The 11,882-nt window shown below is 44.8% G+C and overlaps 2 non-coding genes across 2 annotated transcripts; both read right to left on the bottom strand.

The window, feature by feature from the left end:
- Positions 1–664: 664 nt before the first annotated feature.
- Positions 665–819, bottom strand: LOC126877643 (5.8S ribosomal RNA). Its single transcript, XR_007695212.1, has one exon. It is a non-coding gene; the product is annotated as a 5.8S ribosomal RNA (ribosomal RNA).
- A 3,386-nt stretch (positions 820–4,205) lies between these two features.
- Positions 4,206–6,128, bottom strand: LOC126877637 (small subunit ribosomal RNA). Its single transcript, XR_007695206.1, has one exon. It is a non-coding gene; the product is annotated as a small subunit ribosomal RNA (ribosomal RNA).
- Between the last annotated feature and the right edge of the window lie 5,754 nt (positions 6,129–11,882).

Below are 11,882 nucleotides of genomic sequence, written 5' to 3'. Positions count from 1 at the left end.
TTTCTCTCTCAGTCTCGCCAAATATAATATTCTTTTAAGACGACGTCGGGGGCGCGGACCTTCGTGCGTCGAACACCGGCAAACGTAGCATATATCGCCTGATATGAAAAAAAAATCGGTCACGAGGAGAACACTACGAGTATATACGTTCGATAACCGATACACGAAGCGGTGCATAAGCGGGCGGTCGCCCTCGTAAGGACGACTCACGACGCCGCGAGCACTCACGCAGGTCCGTGACCGGTTCTCTCCGCTCTTATTCGTATCCCTTCGTATACCTTCGTCCGACTCTGAAACGTTCTCTTATAATTTTTAAGAAGAACGACGGCGGGTTGTCAAGGCAAGAAGGGACAGAGAGAGACAGAGGTAGAGTTTCGTAGTCTCCCGTGAACACGATAGATTATATATCGAGCATGCGTACGACTTGCACGGTCTCTGCACGACCGCGACGAACGCCGACGAGCGTCCAACAATCGCTCGTACGTCGCGTATGTTCTCTCCGTCCGCTCTTATTCGTATCCTCGTTCTTGTACCTTCGTCCGACTCTGAAACGTTCTCTTATATAAAGAAGAACGACGGCGGGTTGTTAAGGCAAGAAGGGACAGAGAGAGACAGATACGGAGAGTAACGATACGCAACGCAAGCAGTCTTAGGTTTACGTGAGCAACCCTCAGCCAGGCGTGGTCCAGGAATTGTATCCGTGGACCGCAATGTGCGTTCGAAATGTCGATGTTCATGTGTCCTGCAGTTCACACGTTGACGCGCAATTAGCTGCGTTCTTCATCGACCCACGAGCCAAGTGATCCACCGTTCAGGGTAATCTTTTATAAATTTACAACAGTTCAATACTCAAATGTACTCTTCTCGGTTCTAGCGAAGCCGAGTTCCGTCACGTTCGACCAACGGGAATCGAACGCGCAGAAGTCGCCATAGGATTGACGACACAAAAACGTTCGAAAAAAAAAGAAAACGACGAACGCGCGAAGATACGCGCGTTCGCCGGCCGGGCGTAAAGTACATTATGATATATAACAACCATCGAGATCGAAGCTCCGTTCGTCAGGAAACGACGGGGATATATACACCCGATTCTGAATCCTCTGTACAGCACACGATCTCGCGAACGAGTAAGCACGGTGGCTAGCCCATGTTATATATGTGTTTGATTCTACTCTCTCGTCCAATTATTCAAGAAACAGCGCGCGTGCATCTCTCCATCGTTCGGGTGATAGTAAAGATTCGATGGGATTCGCGCGGCCGTCCGCCTCGAGCGGTCTTTCGTCCCAATATCCAGAAGCAGAGTTTGAAAAACTCTAGCGACGGCACGGGTGTCCGACTCACGACATCGAGGTTTCGAAGCCGGCGATCCCCTCCGAACGGATGGCGACCACGCGACCGACTGAAAGCATGAAAAATCGACGAAAGATAGAACACATCTCCGTTCGGGTGGTGTTTTTTCTTTAAAAAAAAAAAAAAAAACAAAAATTCGATGGGACTCGCAGCCATCGTCCTCGCGCGGTCTTTCGTCCCGATATCCAGAAGCAGAGTTTGAAAAACTCTAGCGACGGCACGGGTGTCCGACTCACGACAACGAGGATAGACAGCCGGTCCCCTCCGAACGGGTTATGCGATGATAAACTCGATGAAACTTTAGTCTCGTTCAGGTAGTGTGTGTCTTGTAAATCAAAAATTCGATGGGACACGCATCCATCGTCCTCGCGCGGTCTTTCGTCCCAACATCCAGAAGCAGAGTTTGAAAAACTCTAGCGACGGCACGGGTGTCCGACTCACGACAACGAGGATAGACAGCCGGTCCCCTCTGAACGGTATATTATATATGAGATGATAGACGACAAACTGGATGAAACTTTAAGTCTCGTTCAGGTAGTGTGTAAATCAAAAATTCGATGGGACTCGCATCCGTCGTCCTCGCGCGGTCTTTCGTCCCGATATCCAGAAGCAGAGTTTGAAAAACTCTAGCGACGGCACGGGTGTCCGACTCACGACAACGAGGAAAGACAGCCGGTCCCCTCTGAACGGTATATTATATGAAACTTTAAGTCTCGTTCAGGTAGTGTGTAAGTCAAAAATTCGATGGGACTCGCATCCGTCGTCCTCGCGCGGTCTTTCGTCCCGATATCCAGAAGCAGAGTTTGAAAAACTCTAGCGACGGCACGGGTGTCCGACTCACGACAACGAGGATAGACAGCCGGTCCCCTCTGAACGGTATATTATATATGCGATGATAGACGACAAACTGGATGAAACTTTAAGTCTCGTTCAGGTAGTGTGTAAATAAAAAATTCGATGGGACTCGCATCCGTCGTCCTCGCGCGGTCTTTCGTCCCGATATCCAGAAGCAGAGTTTGAAAAACTCTAGCGACGGCACGGGTGTCCGACTCACGACAACGAGGAAAGACAGCCGGTCCCCTCTGAACGGTATATTATATGAAACTTTAAGTCTCGTTCAGGTAGTGTGTAAGTCAAAAATTCGATGGGACTCGCATCCGTCGTCCTCGCGCGGTCTTTCGTCCCGATATCCAGAAGCAGAGTTTGAAAAACTCTAGCGACGGCACGGGTGTCCGACTCACGACAACGAGGATAGACAGCCGGTCCCCTCTGAACGGTATATAATATGAAACTTTAAGTCTCGTTCAGGTAGTGTGTAAGTCAAAAATTCGATGGGACTCGCATCCGTCGTCCTCGCGCGGTCTTTCGTCCCGATATCCAGAAGCAGAGTTTGAAAAACTCTAGCGACGGCACGGGTGTCCGACTCACGACAACGAGGATAGACAGCCGGTCCCCTCTGAACGGTATATAATATACATTATGCGACGGTAGACGATCAACTAGACGAAACTTTAGTCTCGTTCAGGTGGTGTAAAAAAAATTCGATGGGATACGCACGCACGGCTGTCGTCGTCCTCGAGCGGTCTTTCGTCCCAATATCCAGAAGCAGAGTTTGAAAAACTCTAGCGACGGCACGGGTGTCCGACTCACGACATCGAGGCTTCGAAGCCGGCGGCGTTCCCCTCTGAACGAACTTCGGCTAGACTAGTTACGAATCGTTGCTACACATCGTCTTCATCGTCGTCGTCGTCGACATCGACATCATCATCATATCATCATCATCATCATCATCATCATCATCGGTCATCGTCGCATAGCGGGCCAACATCCACGCGATGCGTCTTCGTTCTAGGTTACCCGATCCACGAGTATGTTACACGTGGTTTCGTTATTTCGAACGAAACGACATACGAAGAGCACACGCCCTTTGGGTAGGAAGCACGTTTCGAGAACGACGAGAGTTTCGATGAAAGAGACGAGAGAAGTCGACGCAGAAGGTATCCATGGATCTTCGAAGAGAACCTTCGAAGATGTATATCGGTATCCTTTCGCTCTGCGCGACTCGCTACAAGTTCTTTCGCTCTCGTCGACTCGTTCTAGACGCTTCGTTCGATCCCAAAGAGGAGTCTTCGATATGTCCCGTTGCTAGGAGGAGAACAAACGCAACACAGACCACGAAACATAGAAGAGAATAGGCGAGCATGATCACTCCGACACGAGGCACTTTAGAGATTTTCTTATTAGTTTGCATGGACTTTTATATTTCGTTTGTACGGTTTCCACGATGCAAATACGAAATACGAGATCGTGACGGCGGGTCTTTCTGTGTACGGCCTCTCGCAGGCGCCACGACTGCATTTCTCTTTACACCTGGTTTCCATCGTAATTTTTTCGTTTGATATCGAGCCTTAACTTTTGTTGGCTCTTTCGAAGCTAGAGTTCCCTTTTATTAGAATTTCATATATATATATATTATATGTTATATGTTTTATTCGGAGACGGCGGGTCTTTCTGTTTACGACCTCACGCAGGCGCCTCGAATAAGTTTCATTCGCATTTCGTTTTTATACTTGTATATATATATCTCTTCATCCCGATGATCGAGAGAGAGTGCCACCTTCTCTTCGTATAATTCCGTAGCTGGAGGGTCGTCTCCTCCTTAAGAATATTTCTATTCGTGCCAACGGAGGTTGCCAAGCTCCCTGGCGTTTTCGTTTGTTAAAGTATATAGCTTGTTAATACGTCGTATATACTTTCGTCGATACAGGAGGAGTACGGCTCCTTACCGACCATTGTGATATATATTTCATAGTTTTTATATGTGTTCAAGTCAAATTCTTTTGGTATCGTATCGTTAATGATCCTTCCGCAGGTTCACCTACGGAAACCTTGTTACGACTTTTACTTCCTCTAAATGATCAAGTTTGGTCATCTTCCCGGTAACATCGGCAATGCTTATCACATTGGCCGCGCACCAGTCCGAAGACCTCACTAAATCATTCAATCGGTAGTAGCGACGGGCGGTGTGTACAAAGGGCAGGGACGTAATCAACGCGAGCTTATGACTCGCGCTTACTGGGAATTCCTCGTTCATGGGGAATAATTGCAAGCCCCAATCCCTAGCACGAAGGAGGTTCAGCGGGTTACCCGGGCCTTTCGGCCAGGGAAAACACGCTGATTCCTTCAGTGTAGCGCGCGTGCGGCCCAGAACATCTAAGGGCATCACAGACCTGTTATTGCTCAATCTCGTGCGGCTAGAAGCCGCCTGTTCCTCTAAGAAGATTTGTTTGTACGTTGGTAGTAAAAACCCACCGACCGAAGCCGGGGGCCTTCGAGATACCATAAGTTACGTCTATTTAGCAGGCTAGAGTCTCGTTCGTTATCGGAATTAACCAGACAAATCGCTCCACCAACTAAGAACGGCCATGCACCACCACCCACCGAATCAAGAAAGAGCTATCAATCTGTCAATCCTTCCGGTGTCCGGGCCTGGTGAGGTTTCCCGTGTTGAGTCAAATTAAGCCGCAGGCTCCACTCCTGGTGGTGCCCTTCCGTCAATTCCTTTAAGTTTCAGCTTTGCAACCATACTTCCCCCGGAACCCAAAAGCTTTGGTTTCCCGGAAGCTGCCCGCCGAGTCATCGGAGGAACTTCGGCGGATCGCTGGCTGGCATCGTTTATGGTTAGAACTAGGGCGGTATCTGATCGCCTTCGAACCTCTAACTTTCGTTCTTGATTAATGAAAACATTTTTGGCAAATGCTTTCGCTTCTGTCCGTCTTGCGACGATCCAAGAATTTCACCTCTAACGTCGCAATACGAATGCCCCCATCTGTCCCTATTAATCATTACCTCGGGGCTCCGAAAACCAACAAAATAGAACCGAGGTCCTATTCCATTATTCCATGCACACAGTATTCAGGCGAAGGTAGCCTGCTTTAAGCACTCTAATTTGTTCAAAGTAAACGTATCGGCCCACCTCGACACTCAGTGAAGAGCACCGCGATGGGATATTAGTTGGACCGCCCGCGAGGAGCTAAGCCCACCGATAGGACGTACCACATAATGCCAGTTAAACACCGCGAGCGGTGAACCGACACTGTGACACACAGATTCAACTACGAGCTTTTTAACCGCAACAACTTTAATATACGCTATTGGAGCTGGAATTACCGCGGCTGCTGGCACCAGACTTGCCCTCCAATTGGTCCTCGTTAAAGGATTTAAAGTGTACTCATTCCGATTACGGGGCCTCGGATGAGTCCCGTATCGTTATTTTTCGTCACTACCTCCCCGTGCCGGGAGTGGGTAATTTGCGCGCCTGCTGCCTTCCTTGGATGTGGTAGCTGTTTCTCAGGCTCCCTCTCCGGAATCGAACCCTGATTCCCCGTTACCCGTTACAACCATGGTAGGCGCAGAACCTACCATCGACAGTTGATAAGGCAGACATTTGAAAGATGCGTCGCCGGTGCTAGATGACCATGCGATCAGCACAAAGTTATTCAGAGTCACCAAAACAAACGATGGACGGACAGACGAGCCATCCGCCACCGATTGGTTTTGATCTAATAAAAGCATTCCTACCATCTCTGGTCGGAATCTGTTTGCATGTATTAGCTCTAGAATTACCACAGTTATCCAAGTAAATGTAGGTATGATCTAAGAAACCATAACTGATTTAATGAGCCATTCGCGGTTTCACCTTAATGCGGCATGTACTGAGACATGCATGGCTTAATCTTTGAGACAAGCATATGACTACTGGCAGGATCAACCAGGGATCTTATTCGTATAACAATTCTTATAAATTTCGTTTAAGTTCTCTTCGTGTCGTAGGTGGGACGTAAGCACCGTACGACGAGACTTTTCGTTCTTAAGATAGATATATCTATAAAATATATCTCCTAGCGACGTTCGAGATACACCCATAGTTCAGTAATAATCTTCGAACGCCGCTCGCAGCCACTTTGTAATTCTCAACTCCACCTCCTCTCTTCTCTCTCTCTCTTTCTCATAGTCTTATATAAAATGTTTAGAATCGTACTTCTAAAGGAACATTTCCATAATGCTGTCTTCGTGTAAAAAGACTTATTAGAATATCTTAGCGGTAAAGCACGTATACGCACCTCACGCTGAACGAACAAGCGCGTATCCCAGTGCGTCGCGCTGGACATACCGTAAGAATATTCTTTCAATCGGTAGAACATTTTCGGCAGAAGACATACTACGCAAAGATAGTACGCTCCTACCGCCTCATCGGATACTTCTGCGAAAGCAGAAGTTTTTATAGAAAGCAGACGGTTATACTCTTTTGAATGAATCGATGCTCAGTTAGTACAAGCACACACGCATCTAACAATTTTTGTTAGAATACGTACACACAGGTCACCAGCTTCCCGACTCAGGGGAACCTTGCCACGATATTTGGTCATTACGTCCAGGACAGCGACCCGCGGCGCAGCAGTGTAGAGAAAAAACCAGAACGAGAACGGAGGAACAGTCGAGAAATAGCGTAAAATACACTAAGACTCGAGGAGCGGTGACTGAATTCTCAACCGAGGCCGTAGAATAGCCACGCGCTCAACGCTGTTCCGACCGAACCGTCCGGCTCGACGTCTCTCTTATAGATACGAAAGCGCCAGCCGGAAGGCCGGCGCCGGCCGGGCTAGCGGCCGCGCGCTTACGGTGCAAAACCTCCGTAGCAACGTACCGTTCGGAAGGGACGCTGGAACTTAGTCTCGCGAACGCTCGATCACTACTATACAAAGCCAATATCCAACCATCGAAATACATTACCAGACGTTTTATTAACATAATAGAAATGCATTTTTACCAAAAAATTAATTTTTTTTTTCACCGAAAAATTGCATCAGTAAACATACTCTTTTATCGAATACGGACAAAAAATAAGTTTATAATCAATTACAATACGTTAAAATAAGTAGAAATATGCAAAAAAATATATACCTGTGTAACGTTAATTAACGAAAAAATTAGAAAAATATCCCAGTCGTGTCAGTTCGACGAACGCTAATTTTTTGAAAAAATCGATAAAAATGTTTAATCCCGACGTATTTAATAGAGATAGAACGATTCCCGTAAAAAAATTTATACCTTGTAACGCTTTTTAACGAATAAACTCGAAAAAACTTTTTCGCCCTCGGAATTTTTCTAAGTCCCAACGTACCGGCTCGGAATTTTTCTATGTTCCAACGACCGGTCGTGTCGGTCCAAACGTTTTTATATCCGTCTGCCGACGATATAAACGCTTAATCCCGACGTATTTTATCGAGTTATAACGATTTCTTGAAAAATATTCGTACGTTATAACGCTTTTTAACGAATTAATCGAAAAAGAGTGTTCGGTCCGAAAATTTTCTAAGTACGAACGACCGGCCGCATAGGTCCGTTTTTAAAAATCGTTCTCGGACGGAAATAAACCATTAATCCCGACGTATTTCGTCGAGTTACGTCGATTTATGCAAAAAAATTCATACCTTGTAACGCTTTTTAACGAATAAACTCGAAAAAACTTTTTCGCCCTCGGAATTTTTCTAAGTCCCAACGTACCGGCTCGGAATTTTTCTATGTTCCAACGACCGGTCGTGTCGGTCCAAACGTTTTTATATCCGTCTGCCGACGATATAAACGCTTAATCCCGACGTATTTTATCGAGTTATAACGATTTCTTGAAAAATATTCGTACGTTATAACGCTTTTTAACGAATTAATCGAAAAAGAGTGTTCGGTCCGAAAATTTTCTAAGTACGAACGACCGGCCGCATAGGTCCGTTTTTAAAAATCGTTCTCGGACGGAAATAAACCATTAATCCCGACGTATTTCGTCGAGTTACGTCGATTTATGCAAAAAAATTCATACCTTGTAACGCTTTTTAACGAATAAACTCGAAAAAACTTTTTCGCCCTCGGAATTTTTCTAAGTCCCAACGTACCGGCTCGGAATTTTTCTATGTTCCAACGACCGGTCGTGTCGGTCCAAACGTTTTTATATCCGTCTGCCGACGATATAAACGCTTAATCCCGACGTATTTTATCGAGTTATAACGATTTCTTGAAAAATATTCGTACGTTATAACGCTTTTTAACGAATTAATCGAAAAAGAGTGTTCGGTCCGAAAATTTTCTAAGTACGAACGACCGGCCGCATAGGTCCGTTTTTAAAAATCGTTCTCGGACGGAAATAAACCATTAATCCCGACGTATTTCGTCGAGTTACGTCGATTTATGCAAAAAAATTCATACCTTGTAACGCTTTTTAACGAATAAACTCGAAAAAACTTTTTCGCCCTCGGAATTTTTCTAAGTCCCAACGTACCGGCTCGGAATTTTTCTATGTTCCAACGACCGGTCGTGTCGGTCCAAACGTTTTTATATCCGTCTGCCGACGATATAAACGCTTAATCCCGACGTATTTTATCGAGTTATAACGATTTCTTGAAAAATATTCGTACGTTATAACGCTTTTTAACGAATTAATCGAAAAAGAGTGTTCGGTCCGAAAATTTTCTAAGTACGAACGACCGGCCGCATAGGTCCGTTTTTAAAAATCGTTCTCGGACGGAAATAAACCATTAATCCCGACGTATTTCGTCGAGTTACGTCGATTTATGCAAAAAAATTCATACCTTGTAACGCTTTTTAACGAATAAACTCGAAAAAACTTTTTCGCCCTCGGAATTTTTCTAAGTCCCAACGTACCGGCTCGGAATTTTTCTATGTTCCAACGACCGGTCGTGTCGGTCCAAACGTTTTTATATCCGTCTGCCGACGATATAAACGCTTAATCCCGACGTATTTTATCGAGTTATAACGATTTCTTGAAAAATATTCGTACGTTATAACGCTTTTTAACGAATTAATCGAAAAAGAGTGTTCGGTCCGAAAATTTTCTAAGTACGAACGACCGGCCGCATAGGTCCGTTTTTAAAAATCGTTCTCGGACGGAAATAAACCATTAATCCCGACGTATTTCGTCGAGTTACGTCGATTTATGCAAAAAAATTCATACCTTGTAACGCTTTTTAACGAATAAACTCGAAAAAACTTTTTCGCCCTCGGAATTTTTCTAAGTCCCAACGTACCGGCTCGGAATTTTTCTATGTTCCAACGACCGGTCGTGTCGGTCCAAACGTTTTTATATCCGTCTGCCGACGATATAAACGCTTAATCCCGACGTATTTTATCGAGTTATAACGATTTCTTGAAAAATATTCGTACGTTATAACGCTTTTTAACGAATTAATCGAAAAAGAGTGTTCGGTCCGAAAATTTTCTAAGTACGAACGACCGGCCGCATAGGTCCGTTTTTAAAAATCGTTCTCGGACGGAAATAAACCATTAATCCCGACGTATTTCGTCGAGTTACGTCGATTTATGCAAAAAAATTCATACCTTGTAACGCTTTTTAACGAATAAACTCGAAAAAACTTTTTCGCCCTCGGAATTTTTCTAAGTCCCAACGTACCGGCTCGGAATTTTTCTATGTTCCAACGACCGGTCGTGTCGGTCCAAACGTTTTTATATCCGTCTGCCGACGATATAAACGCTTAATCCCGACGTATTTTATCGAGTTATAACGATTTCTTGAAAAATATTCGTACGTTATAACGCTTTTTAACGAATTAATCGAAAAAGAGTGTTCGGTCCGAAAATTTTCCAAGTACGAACGACCGGCCGCATAGGTCCGTTTTTAAAAATCGTTCTCGGACGGAAATAAACCATTAATCCCGACGTATTTCGTCGAGTTACGTCGATTTATGCAAAAAAATTCATACCTTGTAACGCTTTTTAACGAATAAACTCGAAAAAACTTTTTCGCCCTCGGAATTTTTCTAAGTCCCAACGTACCGGCTCGGAATTTTTCTATGTTCCAACGACCGGTCGTGTCGGTCCAAACGTTTTTATATCCGTCTGCCGACGATATAAACGCTTAATCCCGACGTATTTTATCGAGTTATAACGATTTCTTGAAAAATATTCGTACGTTATAACACTTTTTAACGAGTTATTTGGAGGGGATCTTTCGGCCTTTTCGTAGCGGTGCGAAAAAATTCTAAGTTCCAACGTCCCAGTCACGTTGGTCCGGAGGATGAAATTTTTCAAAAAAATAAAGTGAAATCGCTACTTTCGACTAGATTTCGTCGAAACGTAACGATTTCACGCAAAATTTCGATACGTTATAACGCTTTTTAGCGAGTTATTTCGAGTTGAACTTTCGGTACTTTCGTAACGGGGCGAAAAAATTCTAAGTTCCAACGTCCCGGTCACGTTGGTCCGGAGGATGAAATTTTTTAAAAAAATAAAGTGAAATCGCTACTTTCGACTAGATTTCGTCGAAACGTAACGATTTCACGCAAAATTTCGATACGTTATAACGCTTTTTAGCGAGTTATTTCGAGTTGAACTTTCGGTACTTTCGTAACGGGGCGAAAAAATTCTAAGTTCCAACGTCCCGGTCAGGTTGGTCCGGAGGACGAAATTTTTTAAAAAAATAAAGTGAAATCGCTACTTTCGACTAGATTTCGTCGAAACGTAACGATTTCACGCAAAATTTCGATACGTTATAACGCTTTTTAGCGAGTTATTTCGAGTTGAACTTTCGGTACTTTCGTAACGGGGCGAAAAAATTCTAAGTTCCAACGTCCCGGTCACGTTGGTCCGGAGGATGAAATTTTTTAAAAAAATAAAGTGAAATCGCTACTTTCGACTAGATTTCGTCGAAACGTAACGATTTCACGCAAAATTTCGATACGTTATAACGCTTTTTAGCGAGTTATTTCGAGTTGAACTTTCGGTACTTTCGTAACGGGGCGAAAAAATTCTAAGTTCCAACGTCCCGGTCACGTTGGTCCGGAGGATGAAATTTTTTAAAAAAATAAAGTGAAATCGCTACTTTCGACTAGATTTCGTCGATACGTAACGATTTCACTGATAATTTCGATGCGTTATAACGCTTTTTCTCGAGTTATTTCGACTCGAACGTTCGAACAGTGGCGAATATTTCAAAGTCCCTGCGACGCAACGATACGCTCTTACGCGTTGCTCGCTCGCTCCGCTCGCTCGAAAAAAAAATAGCCCAACCCAAAACCAATCCCTTTCGCGTTCGTTCTTCGATTTCATCGAAATCTTCGTTCGAACGCTCGGGATCGGTTTTGGGTTGGGCTATATTCGTCCGAGCGAGCGCAGCGAGCGAGCATTTGTCGCGATTATTTTCCTCGTTTTCGTCTCTCTCGTGAAACGGGAAAAAACGTGGAAAACGGGAAAAAACGGGAAAAAACGGGAAAAAACGCGAAGAAACGGGAAAAAACGCGAAAAAACGTTTAAAAATATTTGAAAAAGCGCGCGCGCGCGCGCGCAAGACGAGCTGCGCAGAACGGCGTACCTTAAGAGAGTGTTACCTACTCCGGCGCATACCCGCTGATTCGGAGGTGCGCGCGCAGCGGTAGCACGAGCGGCTAAGTCCAGCGGCGTATTGCTTTTTACTGGCACGCGACAAAGTTGCAGCGGCGTATCGC

Source organism: Bombus huntii, unplaced genomic scaffold (assembly GCF_024542735.1).
Source record: "Bombus huntii isolate Logan2020A unplaced genomic scaffold, iyBomHunt1.1 ctg00000201.1, whole genome shotgun sequence".
Taxonomy (NCBI): domain Eukaryota; kingdom Metazoa; phylum Arthropoda; class Insecta; order Hymenoptera; family Apidae; genus Bombus; species Bombus huntii.
The sequence above is the reverse complement of the archived record's forward strand: the minus strand, read 5'-3'. Positions and strand labels throughout refer to the sequence as shown.